The sequence below is a fragment of the Hibiscus syriacus genome, unplaced genomic scaffold (genome assembly GCF_006381635.1).
Source record: "Hibiscus syriacus cultivar Baekdansim isolate YM2019G1 unplaced genomic scaffold, ASM638163v2 tig00008145_pilon, whole genome shotgun sequence".
NCBI classification, from domain to species: domain Eukaryota; kingdom Viridiplantae; phylum Streptophyta; class Magnoliopsida; order Malvales; family Malvaceae; genus Hibiscus; species Hibiscus syriacus.
In genome coordinates this window covers 709,127-727,089 of record NW_024062153.1, presented here as the reverse complement: position 1 = coordinate 727,089, position 17,963 = coordinate 709,127, and the positions used below count along the sequence as shown (strand labels likewise).

Below are 17,963 nucleotides of genomic sequence, written 5' to 3'. Positions count from 1 at the left end.
AACTCTAAATTAGGGTTACGAATTAACAATGAAAAGTGCAATCCTTAAAAAAAGGGAGCTAGGGTTTTCATAGGAAGTTTTAAAATTCGAGGACGAATTTTCTTAAGGAGGGGAGAATTGTAATACCCAAAAATTTAGACAATTACCAAAATGAAATTTTGGAAAGCTTGATGGTCAAAGAAGAAAATTTGGGAAAACATTTAGGGAATTAAGTGATAATTTCCTAAAAAGAATTTTATTCCATAAATAGATGGTTTACTCTTGAGAGTGGAGTTTTATGGAAATCATATTTTTGGGATTGGATTTTTAGTAAAGAAAAACTAGAAAGGGTTAAAGTCCGATAAGGAATCGGTAATTCTGATTGAATTGGAATTTTACAAAAATTTGAATGATGTTATTAAGTGGTTGAAAATATTATTTTAATATTTTGGATCAGAGAAATTTGGCTTGGAATTATGCAATTGTTCAGATTTAACCGAAATAATGAAATTTAGTGACCAAAACGCAATTTTTGAAAATTCAAGGGGAAATTCGGAAATTAAAGTCAAATTAGTTTATATTTGACTTTGTAATAAGATAATGATCAGATGGTTTGGTTATATGGTGAATATGGAAATTCATTAATGGCAAAAATGGAAATTCCTATTGGATTGAATAAAAAATGATATCATAATATATATTGACATGTGATAGATTAATTTATCATAAAATATCAATCATGGAAGAGCATTTCCAGCTTCTTCTTCCTCCAAGGGCCGACACTTTCAAGCAATAAAGGTAAACCTCTTTAGTTTTAATTTTGAAGCTATTTCTTGAGAATTAGACTCGGTGTGGTTAGGAAAAATGTTCTACGTTCAATTCTCTACATTTTGACATGAATATTAATAGAGTTCATGTTCAAGTTCATCTTGAGTTGATGAAGGGGATTTTGATTCTTGTGTTTTATGGGTTTTAAGGAGTTAAGTGATTTTAAAGAATTGATTGTAAGAATTGATGAAGAACCTAAGAATGAAGTTAAAGAAAACAGTTTGGATTTTGAATCTGGAAGTAGGTTCGAAAATTCACCATAAATTATATAAAAATAATTTTTTGTTTAAAACAAACGGGGATCAATTTCAAGGTGTATACAAAAAGATATGGATTTTTAACCAAGGAAATGTCAGAAAAATTTGACAGCAGATTCTGTAAAACAGATTCTGTTGGTCAACTTTGAAAATTCACCATAAATTGTAAAAAATGAATTGGAAGGAGTTCTTTATATGGATAGATTTGTATTCGAGTCTAGTTTTCAAAGGAATAAACAGAATTAAATTCCAGTGTGTATATCAGTACAGAATACAGATTCTTTAAAGGTAGTGCAAGTTGTCAGAATAAGGAAATTTTAGAAAGTTTGGTGATTGTAATACAAATTTCGAATTATTGGGAGTGCTATTGTAATTATGCCTTTGTGTACTTGGTTGACAATAATTTCAATACTGGAATTTTTGTATTGAAATTCTAAGTGATAAAATGGTGAAGGACCATTTTGGGTAAATTGGAAAAGTTGGTTACAAGGTTAAAAGGAATTATTAAGAGTTAAGTATTTTGATAGATAATGAGTATCAAAAATATTATGGAGTTTTGGGATATGTTTATGTTAGTAACATAATAACATATATATAGTTATGAAATTGTGAATTATAAAGATTATGATTGATATGCGATTGAAGCAAGTCAAGTGGGTTTATTGTGGACAATAGTGAGGCACAAATTTGGAAAATTATAAAGTGTCAAGGTGAGTGCAATACATGCATGACATTATACATGGATGTTTTATACATCATCAGGAAGACTTGCAATAAGTCGACCTTGTTTATGTTGACATGATATTTATGTCATTTATCATATATTTGACATATTCAAAAAATGTCAAAGGTTGAATATAAAATGTATTGATCACTGATTTTTGCATATGATGTTATCATGAACATATATGATTCTTACCATGAATGTTATTTCGGGTATGAACTGTCCAATGTTAAATATTGATAATATTCTTTGTCATGGATGGATCAAATAAAATAGACTGTATACCCAAGTAAGTCAATGAGGGACAGGGTATAGTTGGCATGCCATAGAGTCCAGCAGCAGGCTGCATACAGGATACACTAAAGGATACCTAGTGTATATGGTGGGTACGACCTTATGTTCCATACGGAACTGTACTTAAGGATACCTAGTACAGATGGTGGACACGATCTTATGTGTCATACGGATTAGCACTACGGTGCTTATATTTGACTCGTGTACCCAGGGTCCTCAGGGTTTTATATTGGGCTATTGTCTATTGTTTATGGTTATTGTCTATGGTATATGGTTATCGAATAATGGCAAGTGTATTGGTAAAATAAGCTTACGAGCTTATGGAACAAATGGTAAGTATATTGGTAAAATAAGCTTACGAGCTTATGGTATTAAATGGTAAGTATATTGGTAAAATAAGATTACGAGCTTATGGGATAAATGGTAAGAGATTTTATATTATTTTGATCATGATAAAATATTGGATATGAAAATAATATGATTTTATGGCATTTTGAATTTGACATTGAAAATCATGCATGAATGGTATTGAACTGTTTATTGTTTTAATTGTCTCACTAAGTTTATACTTAGCGTGTGATGATTTTCACGCTTAAGTAAAAAGCCAATAGTGGATTAAAGAGTTCAAAGTGACATCAAGCATTGAGAGGTATATTTCAATATCAGTAAGACATTGATGCACTGTTCACGTTATTGTAGCGCATCAATGCACTGATTACTGTTCACGACACTGTTCATCACTATTCATAAAAAATCTTTTGAATTAAGTTTGCTATAACAAAATATAAATTATATGATATGATATTTTTATAATATCAATTACCATTTTAAGAAAATAAATTTTAAATCACTTGTAAAAGTAAAAATAGTTGTCAAAAATTCGGGTGACATCTATAATATGTATAGGTATAATTATACGGGTTATGGGTGTTACAGCTACTCACGAAGGCACTAGCGACTCACTCCCACTTAGAGGGACAAAGCCCTGGTATAGAGCTTATGACATGCAAATGCATGTGATGTGTGTGAGGAGAAACTCACAAACCTTTTGACCAAAAAATCAAGACATATTTTAAATAACCTTAACAAGTTTTAAATCAATAAAATTAAACATCGGTACAACTATTTACAAGAGTAAAAATTATGCATGATTATGGAAATTGAAATTAAAAGGATCGTAGTTCAAGTAAAGGTTCAAATTTATAACTCTAGACATAAACAGAGAGAAAGAAGGCTACAATGCTTCGCCAGGAAAGAGAAAACCACCGCCCACCACTGATATCTGGTGGTCGTTCGATGCCAAAATATAAGGGAAGGTTCGTATTGTCTCTAGGAACTCTAATCTGACCTTGGTTTCGCCGAAAAATGTTTCGATCTTCACGAATCGACCAAAAACCGTTCAATCTTTTCACTCTCTAATCTCCTCATCCGATTGATAGAATGGTCCGTTTTGGAGTATGTTGGTCTTCCACCCAAGAGATGCTTCTCACCATTCAGATGTGTGGGAGGGAACTCCAATCACCGAAAAATACCCATGACCAAAGGTGAGACTCTCTTTTTGTTCTCCTTTTTCTTTTTTTCTCTTCTCTTTTTCTCTTATCTCTCTTTGTTTTATTTTTGTTCGAACTTCTCTCCCTCTTTTCTTCGAAACCCCTTTGTCTTTTCTTTTTTTGTTGTTTCATACTATAACAAAATAGTGATGGTTTTTTGTTTGATGAGTGACATGAGTGGCTAGATGATAGGATATTAGTAGTTTCCATACTCTAAGAATAGATAGATTTAGGGTATGGTTTTATTATATTTTATTAGATTGTATGTGATTTGTTTGGATTTTTTTTTCACTGATGATAGTGCCAAAATGATGGTTCGACTAAGGTGATCAGTCGCGTGCTTGGAGGCGGCAGGTGGTGGCTAGGGTTTAGGTTTGATGTAATTTAGGTTAACTAGGTCAGTTTCGTGCTTTTGGTCTGGTTTGTAATCTGGTTTATGTCAGTTTGTTGTAACCCTTAAAATAATAATAATAATAATAATAATAAATGAAAAATAAACCCGTACAAAAACGGGTGTCAACAATATGTTTGAGAAAAATAAAATTTAGGTTAAACTATGGTTGAAATGGATTACATATTTGGATGAATTTTGGGATGAAATCATAATATCTAGTTTTAGGAATCAATTTAGAATGGGACTTATTGTTTGGGGATAAAATTGGAATGTTCAAAAGTTTAAGGACTAATTTAAAATGAGAGTCATAGATTGAGGATAAAATTAGAATGTTCAAAAATTTAAGGATTAATTTGAAATGAGGTTATAGTATAGAGACATATAAAGCAATTTACTCATATTTTAATTGATATAAAAAAATGAGGCAAAACCCTAGTCACATAATGACTATAAATTCCTAAGGCTAGGGTTCTCCCACTTCCTCAAACCACAAGCTCTTCGTCTGCCGCTCCCTCCCTCTTTTCCCTCTCTCTATTACAGCAGGAATTGCGAAAGGAGTGGCAGCCCCCGCCACCACCGAACCCCAACACCCATACCAATCTCACTTGGAAGTCAAGCTCTTCAACCGCTGGAGCTTCGAGGAAGTTCATGTTTTACTTCTTTTTTTCCCTCTTTTTCCCCCTTCTATTTGTTAATGCAGATCTGTATTGTCATTTTTTTCGCTGCTTAGTTTTCATGTGAAATGTCTCATTTTAATCTTTGTCTCTTGGGCTATTGCGTTTTCTCTCTCCATTAAATGTTAGTATATAAGTTGAACAGCAAAAATAACTCTGTTGTTCTCAAGTATACTATATAGGTGAACTAGAGAGTTGTAACGAAGAAATGTTACTGTAATACCCCAAAAATTTAGACAATGACCAAAATGAAAATTTGGAAAGTTTGATGGTCAAATTAGAAAATTGGGAAAAGGTTTAGGGAATTAAGTGATAATTTCCTAAAAATAATTTTATTCCATAAATAGATGGTTTACTCTTGAGAGTGGGGTTTTATAGAAATCATATTTTTTGGAATTGAAATGTTAGTAAAGAAAAACTAGAAAGGGTTAAAGCCGATAAGGAATCGGTAATTCGGATCAAATTGGAATTTTACAAAAATTTGAAGGATGTTATAAAATTGTTGGAAATATTATTTTAATATTTTAGATCACAGAAATTGGTTTCGATAGCTGCAATTTTTCAGATTTGACCGAAACAGTTGAATTTAATGACTAAAACGCAACTTTTGGAAATTCAAGGGGAATTTCGGAATTAAAAGTTAAATTAATTCATATTTGACTTTGTATTATGATCATGATCAGATGGATTGGTTTTATGGTGAACATGGAAATTCATTAATGGCAAAAATGGAAATTCATATTGGATTGAATAAAAAAATTCCATTATACTATATTAAGACATGTGCTAGATTTATTTAATATTGGAGTATTATTGATGGTGGAACAATTTCAGCTCATCTTCTTCTCCATGCCGTGAGTTTTCTCATAAGGTAAGAGAAAACTTCAACTCAAATTTCATGTAATTTACTTAGGATTTTGAGTAAGTTGTAAATAGAAATTGTTATACGTGAAAAACTCTATCTTTTGGTACCAATATTGCATGGTAATCTTGTTGGTGTTCAAAGATCCCAAATTTAAGGGTTTGTGTTATTATAAAGGAATCATGAAATTGATGATGGATTTTGATGGTTGTGAGGTAGTAGATTCATATTCAAGCATGTGTGATGATTAGAACATGTTTAATCTTTTTAGAACTTGTTCATTAAGTTTTGGTCATGGATTGTTTGAGTGAGAAAAATTATGGAAAATTATATATGGGTTTGAAATGATGAAGGAAATATGCTACAAGTTTTAGAAAGAATTGAGGAAGAACCTAAGAATGAAGTTAAAGAAAACAGTTTGGATTTTGAATTTGACAGTAGGTTCGAAAATTCACCAGAAATTATATAAAAATAATTTGGAGGTTATTTTTATATATATTTTCATATATTGATCTAGTTTCGTTTAAAACAAACGGGGATCAAGTTCAAGGTGTATACAAAAAGATATGGATTTTTAACCAAGGAAAGGTCAGGAAAAAAATTCGGACAGCAGATTCTGTTGGTCAACTTTGAAAATTCACCATAAATTGTACATAATGAATTAGAATGAGTTATTTATATGGATAGATTCATATTCGAGTCTAGTTTTCAACGGAAGAAACGAAATTGAATTCCAGTATGTATATCAATATAGAATATTGATTCTTTAAAGGTAGTGCGAGATGTCTGAATTCTGGAAAATTGATGGGTTGTTGTGTAAATTGGAAAAGTTGGTTCCAATGTTAAAAGGAGTTGTTAAGTATAGAGTATTTGGTAGAAAATGAGTTCCAATTATATTATAGAGTTATTTTGGGATATGTTTATGTTAGTACAATACTAACATATATATCATTATGAATTTGTGAATTATATAGATTATGATTGATTTGCAATTGAAGCAAATCAAGAGGGTTTATTGTGGATCAATAGTGAGGCTCATATATTTTGAAAGACATAAAGTGTCAAGGTGAGTGCAATACATGCATGAAATTATACATGGATGTTTTATACATCATCAGGAAGACTTGCAATAAGTCGACCTTGTTTATGTTGACATGATATTTATGTCATTTATCATATATTTGATATATTCTAAATATGTCAAAGGTTGAAAATAAAATACATTGATCACTTATTTTTGCATATGATTTTTTATCATGAATGTTATTTCGGGTATGAACTGCCCAATGTTAAATATTGATAATATATTTTGCCATGGATGGATTAAATAAAATAGACTGTACACCCAAGTAAGTCATTGAGGGACAGGGTATAGTTGGCATGCCATAGAGTCCAGCAGCAGGATGTATATTCGGGAATACACAAAAGGATACCTAGTGTATATGGTGGTCACAACCTTATGTGTCATATTCGGGACTGTACTTAAGGATACCTAGTACAGATGGTGGACACGACCTTATGTGTCCTACTCGGGATAGCACTACGGTGCTTATATTTGACTCGTGTACCCAGGGTCCTTTGGGTTGTATATTGGGCTATTGTCTATGGTATATGGTTATGGAAAAATGACAAGTGTATTGGTAAAATAAGCTTACGAGCTTATGGTACAAATGGTAAGTATTTTGGTAAAATAAGCTTACGAGCTTATGACATAAATGGTAAAAGATTTTATATTATATTGATCATGGTAAAATATTGGATATGCAAATAAAATGATTTTATGGCATTTTGAATTTGACATTGAAAATCATGCATGAATTGTATTGCACTGTTTATTGTTTTAAATTGCCTCACTAAGTATATACTTAGCGTGTGATGATTTTCACGCATAGGTAAAAAGCCAATAATAGAATAAAGAGTTCGGAGCATCATCAAGCATCGAGAGGTATATTTCAATATCAGTAAGACATCCTATGATGGAATTTTATTTAAATAGTGGCATGTAATTTTATAAATGTTTAATTTGTTTTGTTAAACAAATTTGTAAAAAAAAATGGAATTTTATTGAATTTATATGTATTTTCGAAAGTTACTGTAGCATGAACAATAACCACGTTTTAAGCAAAATTTTCCAGTATGTAAATGGGGTACCGATTCCCCTTACAAGGAATCGATTCTCCCACTATTCATTGTCACTGTTCACTGTTCACGAATATTGTTCACTATTCATAAAAAAATTTGAATTAAATTCATTATAATGAAACATAATTTATATGATATGATATTTTTATAATATCAATTATCATTTTTTAGGGAAATAAATTTTAAATCACTTATAAAAGTGGAAATGGTTTTAAGAAATTCGGGTGACATCTATAATCTGTATAGGTATAATTATACGGGTTATGGGTGTTATATTTATTGGCATCAGAGCTACAGGTTTAGCCAATTCTAGGACTAAACTGAGGTTATTTTGAGTTAAAAAGTATATACATGCCACTAGGATGTCAAAAGTTACTGATAGTTGTATATATACTGTGATGATGCTTATTGAGAGTAAAGTTAGTATTTACTAAAGTATGATGATTCTGACTATGTTCAGATGTTGGAATTAAAGAGAAAGGTAAGAAATTTATAATGTTGAAAAGAAGGTCGAGATTGAAATCGACCCAAGAGAATTTGACATGACTTGTAAAACACCTTAGAAGGGTGGATGTTATAAGGGATTTTTCTTCATTTTGTGGAAGAAAGGCCCCAGTGTTTAACAAAGTTTATGAATTAGAAGAATTGATTAAAATGTTTGAACGACTTACAAGAAAAGTTGAATCGGATGAGGATTCATGGGAGAATTTTTAATCTAGTGATGATTCTGAGTTTTCTCCAAGTAAGCTTAAATAAGTGAGAAATATTTAAGCTAAGCATTAAATTGTTTAAATCATTGTTGATTTGAGTAAGAGAAATTGGGTAAGCGGTAAATATAATTTCCGCTAAAAGCTTAAAAAAATGAGTTATTGGTGAATCAAATGGTTATGAGTTGGTTTGAGAATAGATATCAAGTCCATAAAATTTTATAGAGTTACCTTGTGAAGGTAAATATGTGAAAATGGGTTGTTTAACCATTTCATGTGCAATGAAAATATTGTTTAGATTGAGATGAATTCTCAAGAACTTGAAAAGTGTCAGATTCCTAGTGAGAGGAAAAATAGTAAATTACTTGATAGTGTGATTTTAGCATTAACTGCTATGAAGTTATTGCTACAAATTATCAAATTTCCTTATTGAACAATGTGAACATTGAGACTTTCATTAGAGATGGAAAATGTTTTAATTATTGAAGAATAATTTCTATGGATCTGGATAAGTTATACATATTTCTTTAAGAATGAAATAAGGAATTCCAAAGTAGAAATATTCAATTCTACTTGATATTGAGTGATATTATAGCGGAAGACCCATAGGTCACAGTCATGATACAAGTGTTAGTCGGACAAATAGTAAATGTTCGATAAAGATTCAAAAGACTATGTTCCTGATGAATCCGATGGGAATATCATTAACGAGTTTTAGATCATTTTGATCATGAGTTGGTTGTCTCTGCATTAAGATTGAGTTAATAGTCGCAAGAAGCGATTAATTTAGAAAAAAATGTGGAAATATTAAAAAAAATTAATTAATGATTGATGAAAAAGGTGAAATCATCAATAAGTGATATCAGCAATGGTTGCGATTAATGGTTGCGATTAAGATGATGTAAAAAGGATGTATAGCTTTTGTAGCTAAAGTGATAGATACTTAAGTATCTGAAGCAAGATCATATGATATTTCCATAACTTGTGAATTTTCATATGTCTTTTTATATTTCTTATTTGGATTACCTCCAGATTGAGAGGTGGAATTTAATATTGATGGTTATCGAGACATTAATCTTGTATCTATGAGTTCGTATCGAATGGTTGCAATTGAGTTAAGAGAATAAATAACCAATTACAAGAGATGATAAATTGAGGATGCATTTGACCGAGTATTTTACCTTGGGGTGAACCGATGTTGTTTGTAAAAAAAGAAAAATGGATATATGTGATTATGCATAGATTATCGATAGTTAAACAAAGTAACTATCAAGAACAAATTCTTATTTTGAGGTGGTCTATATCGATGACATTCGGGTATACTCGAATACAAAGATAGAGCATGATGTTCATAATTGTATTGTGCTCGAGATAATTAAGGGTAAAAAGTTATATGCCAAAATGTCAAAGTGTGAGTTTTGGTTATCAGAAGTTGCTTTTCTTGGTCATGTTATCTCGGCATAAGTCATAAGAGTTGATCCAAATAAAGTTCAAGTAATATTGGAGTGGAAACCTCCAAAGAATGTTTAAAGGTCCAAAGTTTTTGGAACTTGCTGGTTATTATAAAAGGTTTGTCAAAAACTTTCGATGGTTACTTCTCCTTTGACCAAGCTCTTAAGAAAGGATGTTTCATTTGCTTGGACTGAGAAATGTCAAGAGAGATTTAAAGTTTTAAAGAATATTTTAACGGAAGCACCAGCGTTGGTACAACTGGAATAGGACAAAGAGTATGTGGTGTATAGTGATGCATCTCATAATGGTTTGAGTTGTGTACTTATGCAAGAAGGTAAGGTGGTAGCCTATGTTTTTGGACAATTAAAGATGCATGAGAGGAATTATACTACTCATGATCTTGAGTTAGTAGAGGTTGTTTTTTATCTAAAGATTTTGCGTCATTATTTGTATGGTGAGAGATGCCACATTTACATGGAACATAAGAGTTTGAAATATTTGTTGACTCAAAAAGAGCTCAATTTGAGACAAAGAAAATGGATAGAACTTTTAAAGGACTATGATTTGATCATTGATTATCATTCAGGTAAGACAAATGTTGTAGCAAATGCACTTAGTCGAAAAACTTTTGTAGCTTTGTGAGCTATAGATGTGCGACTATTGTTGTAAGAAATGACGCACTAATGGTTAAAAAAAATAAAGCTGATGTTTTTATATCGGATAATAGAGCTACAAAAGAAAGATAGCAGATGCTTGGAAAAGATTTCACAAATGGAAAAAAAAGAAGTGAGACTAAAGATGTTGAAATCAAATTAGATCGATGTTTGATTATCGATGAAGAAACCGTATTCCACATAATGATGAATTGAAGAAAGATATTCTTTCTCAGGTATATTATAGTCAACTGACTATGCATACAAGTGAGAACAAAATGAATCAGGATGTAAAGAGTCATTTTGGTGGCCAGGTATGAAAAGAAACATTACTGAGTTGTTGTTACATGTTTGACATGTCAACAAGTAAAATTTGAGAATCAAGTGCTTTCGGAATTGTTACAACTGATTTCTATTCCAGAGTGGAAGTAGAAAAGAAATACTATGGATTTTGTTAATGAATTTCCTTTGATATCAAATAAAAAGGATTGCATTTGGGTGATAGTGACCGGTTAATTAAATCGGCATATTTCATTCCAATGTGAATGGATTATGCAGTGGATAAATATACAGAGTTGTATATCAAGGAGATAGTTGAATACAAGGAGTATTAGTATCCGTTATATCGGATAGAGATCCAAGGTTTACTTTAAGATTTTGGAATTCTTTGCATAAAGCATTGGGTACTTGATTGAATTTCAGTACGACTTTCATCCACAGACGGATTGTAAGTCAGAAAGTATTATTCATATATTAGAAGATATGCTAAGTGCATGTATGATTGATTTTAAGGAATCATGGGAAAGGAAAAGTATTTGATTTTAGTAGAATTTTTCTACAATGACCGTTATCAATTGAGTAATAAGATGGCTCAGTATGAAGCTTTATATGGGAGAAAATGTCGAACATCATTAAATTGATACGAGTTAAAAGATCGAAATCATGTGGGCCAAATTTATTGAAAGAGGTTGATGATAAAGTAAAGATTATCTCAATATGATATTTGATCGGTAAAAGTCCTATGTAGACTTGAAGTGAAAAGAGATTGAATTTCATGAAGGCGATAAAGTTTTTCTTAAGGTATTGCCTTGGAAAAAAAATATTTTGCGCCTAAAACGCAAAGGGAAATTAAGTATAAGATTCATAGAATGTTATGAGATATTAAAAAGAGTTAGACTGATGGCTTATCAGTTAGCATTAACTCTGGAGGTAATTGATACCCAGAGTTGAACAAAGTACACAATGTTTTTCATGTATCGATGCTTTGAAAGTGTCGATAAGATCCTTCACATGTCATTTCATCATAGGGAATTAAGATCTGACCAGATTTGACTTATAAAGAAGAACCAGTTCGGATCTTAGCTTAAGAAATCAAAGAACTGCATAACAAGACGATTCCTATAGTCAAAGTGATTTAGAAAAATCATATTGTTGAGAATGTTACTTGGGAAAGAGAGGATGATATGAAAATATGTAGATATTTTTTTATATCAGATTGAAGATTTGGATTAAACAGGTTCAAAATCTAATGATTGCCATGATCTTCATAAAATCCCTAAATTAAAGAGGAAAAAAAATCAGAATTCAAGAAGTTGGCAAGACCATAAGAGGTTTTAAAAAGGACCGGGCTCAACTTGTTTATCTTGAGCTATCGAAGAAGAAATCTACAGATAAGGCGTGAGCATGTCTTACCAGTCAGTACAACCTTAAATTAGGATTACGAATGTACAAGGGAAAGTACAATACTTATAAAAGAGGAGTTACGGTCTTCATAGAAAGTTTTAAATATAACATCCATAACCCGTATAATTATACCTATACAGATTATAGATGTCACCCAAATTTCTTAAAACCATTTCCACTTTTACAAGTGATTTAAAATTTATTTCCTTAAAAAATGATAATTGATATTATAAAAATATCATATCATATAAATTATGTTTCATTATAATGAATTTAATTCAAAAAAAATTATGAATAGTGAACAGTATCTGTGAACAGTGACGATGAATAATGGGGGAATCGATTCCCTGTAGGGGGAATCGGTACCCCATTTACATACTGGAAAATTTTGCTTAAAACATGGTTACTGTTCATGCTACAGTAACTTTCGAAAATACATATAAATTCAATAAAATTCCATTTTGTTTACAAATTTGTTTAACAAAAAAAATTAAACATTTATAAAATTACATGCCACTATTTAAATAAAATTCCATCATAGGATGTCTTACTGATATTGAAATATACCTCTCGATGCTTGATGACGCTCCGGACTCTTTATTCTATTATTGGCTTTTTACCTACGCGTGAAAATCATCACACGCTAAGTATATACTTAGTGAGGCAATTTAAAACAATAAACAGTGCAATACAATTCATGCATGATTTTCAATGTCAAATTTAAAATGCCATAAAATCATTTTATTTGCATATCCAATATTTTACCATGATCAATATAATATAAAATATTTTACCATTTATGTCATAAGCTCGTAAGCTTATTTTACCAAAATACTTACTATTTGTACCATAAGCTCGTAAGCTTATTTTACCAATACACTTGTCATTTTTCCATAACCATATACCATAGACAATAGCCCAATATACAACCCTGAGGACCCCGGGTACACGAGTCAAATATAAGCACCGTAGTGCTATCCCGAGTATGACACATAAGGTCATGTCCACCATATGTACTAGGTATCCTTAAGTACAGTCCCGGATATGACACATAAAGTCGTGCCCACCATATACACTAGGTATCCTTTAGTGTATTCCCGAATATGTAGCCTGCTGCTGGACTCTATGGCATACCAACTATACCCTGTGCCTCAATGACTTACTTGGGCGTACAATCTATTTTATTTAATCCATCCATGGCAAAGTATATTATCAATATTTAACATTGGGCAGTTCATACCCGAAATAACATTCATGACAAAAAATCATATGCAAAAATCAGTGATCAATGTATTTTATTTTCAACCTTTGACATATTTAGAATATATCAAATATATGATAAATGACATAAATATCATGTCAACATAAACAAGGTCGACTTATCGCAAGTCTTCCTGATGATGTATAAAACATCCATGTATAATTTCATGCATGTATTGCACTCACCTTGACACTTTATGTCTTTCAAAATATATGAGCCTCACTATTGATCCACAATAAACCCTCTTGATTTGCTTCAATTGCAAATCAATCATAATCTGTATAATTCACAAATTCATAATGATATATATGTTAGTATTGTACTAACACAAACATATCCCAAAATAACTCTATAATATAATTGGAACTCATTTTCTACCAAATACTCTATACTTAACAACTCCTTTTAACATTGGAACCAACTTTTCCAATTTACACAACAACCCATCAATTTTCCAGAATTCAGACATCTCGCACTACCTTTAAAGAATCAATATTCTATATTGATATACATACTGGAATTCAATTTCGTTTCTTCCATTGAAAACTAGACTCGAATATGAATCTATCCATATAAATAACTCATTCTAATTCATTATGTACAATTTATGGTGAATTTTCAAAGTTGACCAACAGAATCTGTTTTACAGAATCTGCTGTCCGAATTTTCTTTCTGACCTTTCCTTGGTTAAAAATCCATATCTTTTTGTATACACCTTGAACTTGATCCCCGTTTGTTTTAACCGAAACTAGATCCATATATGAACAATATATATAAAAATAACCTCCAAATTATTTTTATATAATTTCTGGTGAATTTTCGAACCTACTGTCAAATTCAAAATCCAAACTGTTTTCTTTAACTTCATTCTTAGGTTCTTCCTCAATTCTTTCTAAAACTTGTAGCATATTTCCTTCATCATTTCAAATCCATATATAATTTTCCATAATTTTTCTCACTCAAACAATCCATGACCAAAACCTAGTGAACAAGTTCTAAAAAGATTAAACATGTTCTAATCATCACACATGCTTGAATATGAATCTACTACCTCACAACCATCAAAATTCATCATCAATTTCATGATTCCTTTATAATAACACAAACCCTTAAATTTGGGGTCTTTGAACACCAACAAGATTACCATGCAATATTGGTACCAAAAGATAGAGTTTTTCACGTATAACAATTTCTATTTACAACTTACTCAAAATCCTACGTAAATTACTTGAAATTTGAGTTGAAGTTTTCTCTTACCTTATGAGAAAACCCACGGCATGGAGAAGAAGATAAGATGAAAATGTTCCACCATCAATAATACTCTAATATTAAATAAATCTAGCACATGTCTTAATATAGTATAATGGAATTTTTTTATTCAATCCAATATGAATTTCCATTTTTGCCATTAATGAATTTCCATATTCACCATAAAACTAATCCATCTGATCATGATCATAATACAAAGTCAAATATGAATTAATTTGACTTTTAATTCCGAAATTCCCCTTGAATTTCCAAAAATTGCGTTTTAGTCACTAAATTCAACTGTTTCGGTCAAATCTGAAAAATTGCACCTATCCAAACCAATTTCTCTGATCCAAAATATTAAAATAATATTTTCAACCATTTTATAACATCCTTCACATTTTTGTAAAATTTCAATTCGATCCGAATTACCGATTCCTTATCGGCTTTAACCCTTTCTAGTTTTTCTTTACTAACATTTTAAATCCAAAAATATGATTTCTATAAAACTCCACTCTCAAGAGTAAACCATCTATTTATGGAATAAAATTCTTTTTAGGAAATTATCACTTAATTCCCTAAACCTTTTCCCAATTTTCTACTTTGACCATCAAACTTTCCAAATTTTCATTTTGGTCATTGTCTAAATTTTTGGGGTATTACAGTTACTGCATTTCGAATATTTATTCATGTGAAGTAGATGCTGATTTGTGTGTTTCTGATTTAATTTCTTTGTTAGAACTTTGGGTTTTGGTATTATGAATGGGTTATAATTTTATGTATTTACATGTCAACCAATATCTACCATTATATCAACAGAATGGATATTGATTTGGTCTTTACCGGCATTCTGTGTCTTGATCCGGTTGTAGTTTTCTGGTGAATTTACTGGTAAATGATAGCACATAACGATGTTTTTGGTTTTCATATAAACTTCTTTTTAGGCAAAATATTTGTCGCATCGGGGATGGATAATTTTTTGTATTTTCTATTGATAATATGTTTTTGTCCCTAGAATTTTATAAGTTCTCCCCTCCCTAAAATTTTAAAAGTTTACCCCTAGCATAAAATTTTGCGTATCTATCTATGTCAAATTGGATATGAAACATTGTTTTAAATTGTCTTTCATGCCTTTAACACTCTAGTTTGTGAAGAATTATCCTCTCATTTTACTGCCCCCGTTGATGGTTACAATAATTGGTGGCATTGATTATTGACATGAATGATTTATCTGATTCAGGTTGCTGATATCTCCTTGAGTGATTACATTGGTGTCCCAAGCTTCTAAGCATGCCATCTATGTGCCTCACACTGCTGGGAGGTACTCAGTTAAGCGTTTCAGGAAGGCTCAGTGCCCGATTGTTGAAAGGCTTACAAACTCGCTAATGATGCATGGCTGAAACAATGGCAAGAAACTTATGGCAACCAGGACTATAAAGCATGCCATGGAAATCATATATCTCCTGACTGACCAGAACCCAATTCAAGTCATTGTTGATGCTATTATCAATAGGCAAGATATATAATATAAAGTTCGGCGTTTTCTCTTTCATTAGTTTAAATTTTAATATTGTTCGTTGCTTTTTGATTGATGTAACAGTGGCCCTCGTGAAGATGCTACTCGAATTGGTTCTGCTGGTGTTGTTAGATGCCAGGCTGTTGATATTTCTCCTCTTTGACGTGTGAATCAGGCCATCTATCTCCTGACCACTGGTGCACGTGAGTCTGCATTCAGAAACATTAAAACCATTGCTGAATGTCTGGCTGATGAGCTAATTAATGCTGCCAAGGGATCATCTAACAGGTAAGCTGGGTTTTGTATCCTTTCGAATTATGTCTTTCAACATTTCAGTTGATATTGACAATAGTCTTGTTCCTGCAGCTATGCCATCAAGAAGAAGGATGAAATCGAAAGAGTTGCCAAGGCCAACCGTTGAGGTATTGGAAGAATGGTACACCTGCCTTGTTTTCTGAATGAGTTCATTACAAGTTGTTTTGTATCCGGGACAAGCTATGAATGTGTTGTTTTTTATTCGAGTAATCGAGAAGTTCAGTAGATATTATTGAATTTTGTTTATTGATTTCGTGGTAGGCATGTTTTCATGAATGAAAAATCTGGATAACTTATCTTGTGGTAAAAATTATCATGCAATTTCTTTCGTGGTTTCTGAATGCTAGGAATAGGCGATGCAGTTTATAACCAAGAATTAAAAAACAGGATAACTTATTGCTAGAAACAACATCCTTCAATCTTAGCAACTGGGTTTTCTTAGATTTTATCATCGGCTTCATCTCAAATTCATCGTCATCCAAACTGTTCATGCATAAACAAGATCAAGACATACAAACAATCCATCATCTTGCCAAAACTGAGTTTTTCCATTGCTTTTTTCACCTGCTTGAGTAACTCAAACATGCGTACATTACCAAAATGTCACTGCTATAATCAAGTATGATAATACATGTAGGGAGTAGAGTTATAAATGAGATGAGATTGATGGTGAGTTATTCAAGTTTGACTCGTTTAAATTTTAGTTAACATTCGAATAAAATGTATTTGACTAGTTCAAACTTATCTTAATGAGCTAAGGGTCTGTTTGGCATAGCTTCTGACTTTTATAAGTGTTGTATTAAAAAAAATTAATAATATTGTTTAATAATGCATATTAAAATTTAATTATTTATGATTGTTGTTAAAAAATGAGTTTAAAAAGATAAAATTTCAATTATAAACATTATGTATGAAAAGTACATAATAGATAAAAATGTTGTTTAATAGTGCATATTTTATAATAAATCACAATTAATATTTTAATATATAAACTACGAATTTAATTTATTTTTAAGTGATTGAAATAAATCATTAAATAATAAATTATTTTTTAAGGATGTTAAAATTAAACTCGTAAACTTTTGAATTGAGTTGAACTTACTTTAAATTTTTTGAGTTTGAATCGAATTAAATAATACACAAAATTGATTTAGCTCGTTTATAACTATAATAGGGAGACAGATGGAAAATATCAAAGTCTGTACTAGTGATGACACAGTCGAGAGAGCATAGTTTTTGCTTAATAAAATGGTGGGCTAAGCTAGCTTAGTGTCACATTTGGCTGTAAGGTTAATGATGATGTTGGTTAAAGTTGAGTGAATAGTATTTTAAGGGAAATTCTACGGTGCGGCAGCCTTAATTTATGGCTAAAATAATGCTACCTATTTTGTTATTAAAATAATAATAAAATTGGTAAAAATGAT

At 31.1% G+C, this 17,963-nt stretch overlaps 1 pseudogene; it reads left to right on the top strand.

The window, feature by feature from the left end:
* Window positions 1-3,005: 3,005 nt before the first annotated feature.
* LOC120201993 lies at window positions 3,006-16,762 on the top strand (annotated as a pseudogene).
* The last annotated feature ends 1,201 nt before the right edge of the window (window positions 16,763-17,963 follow it).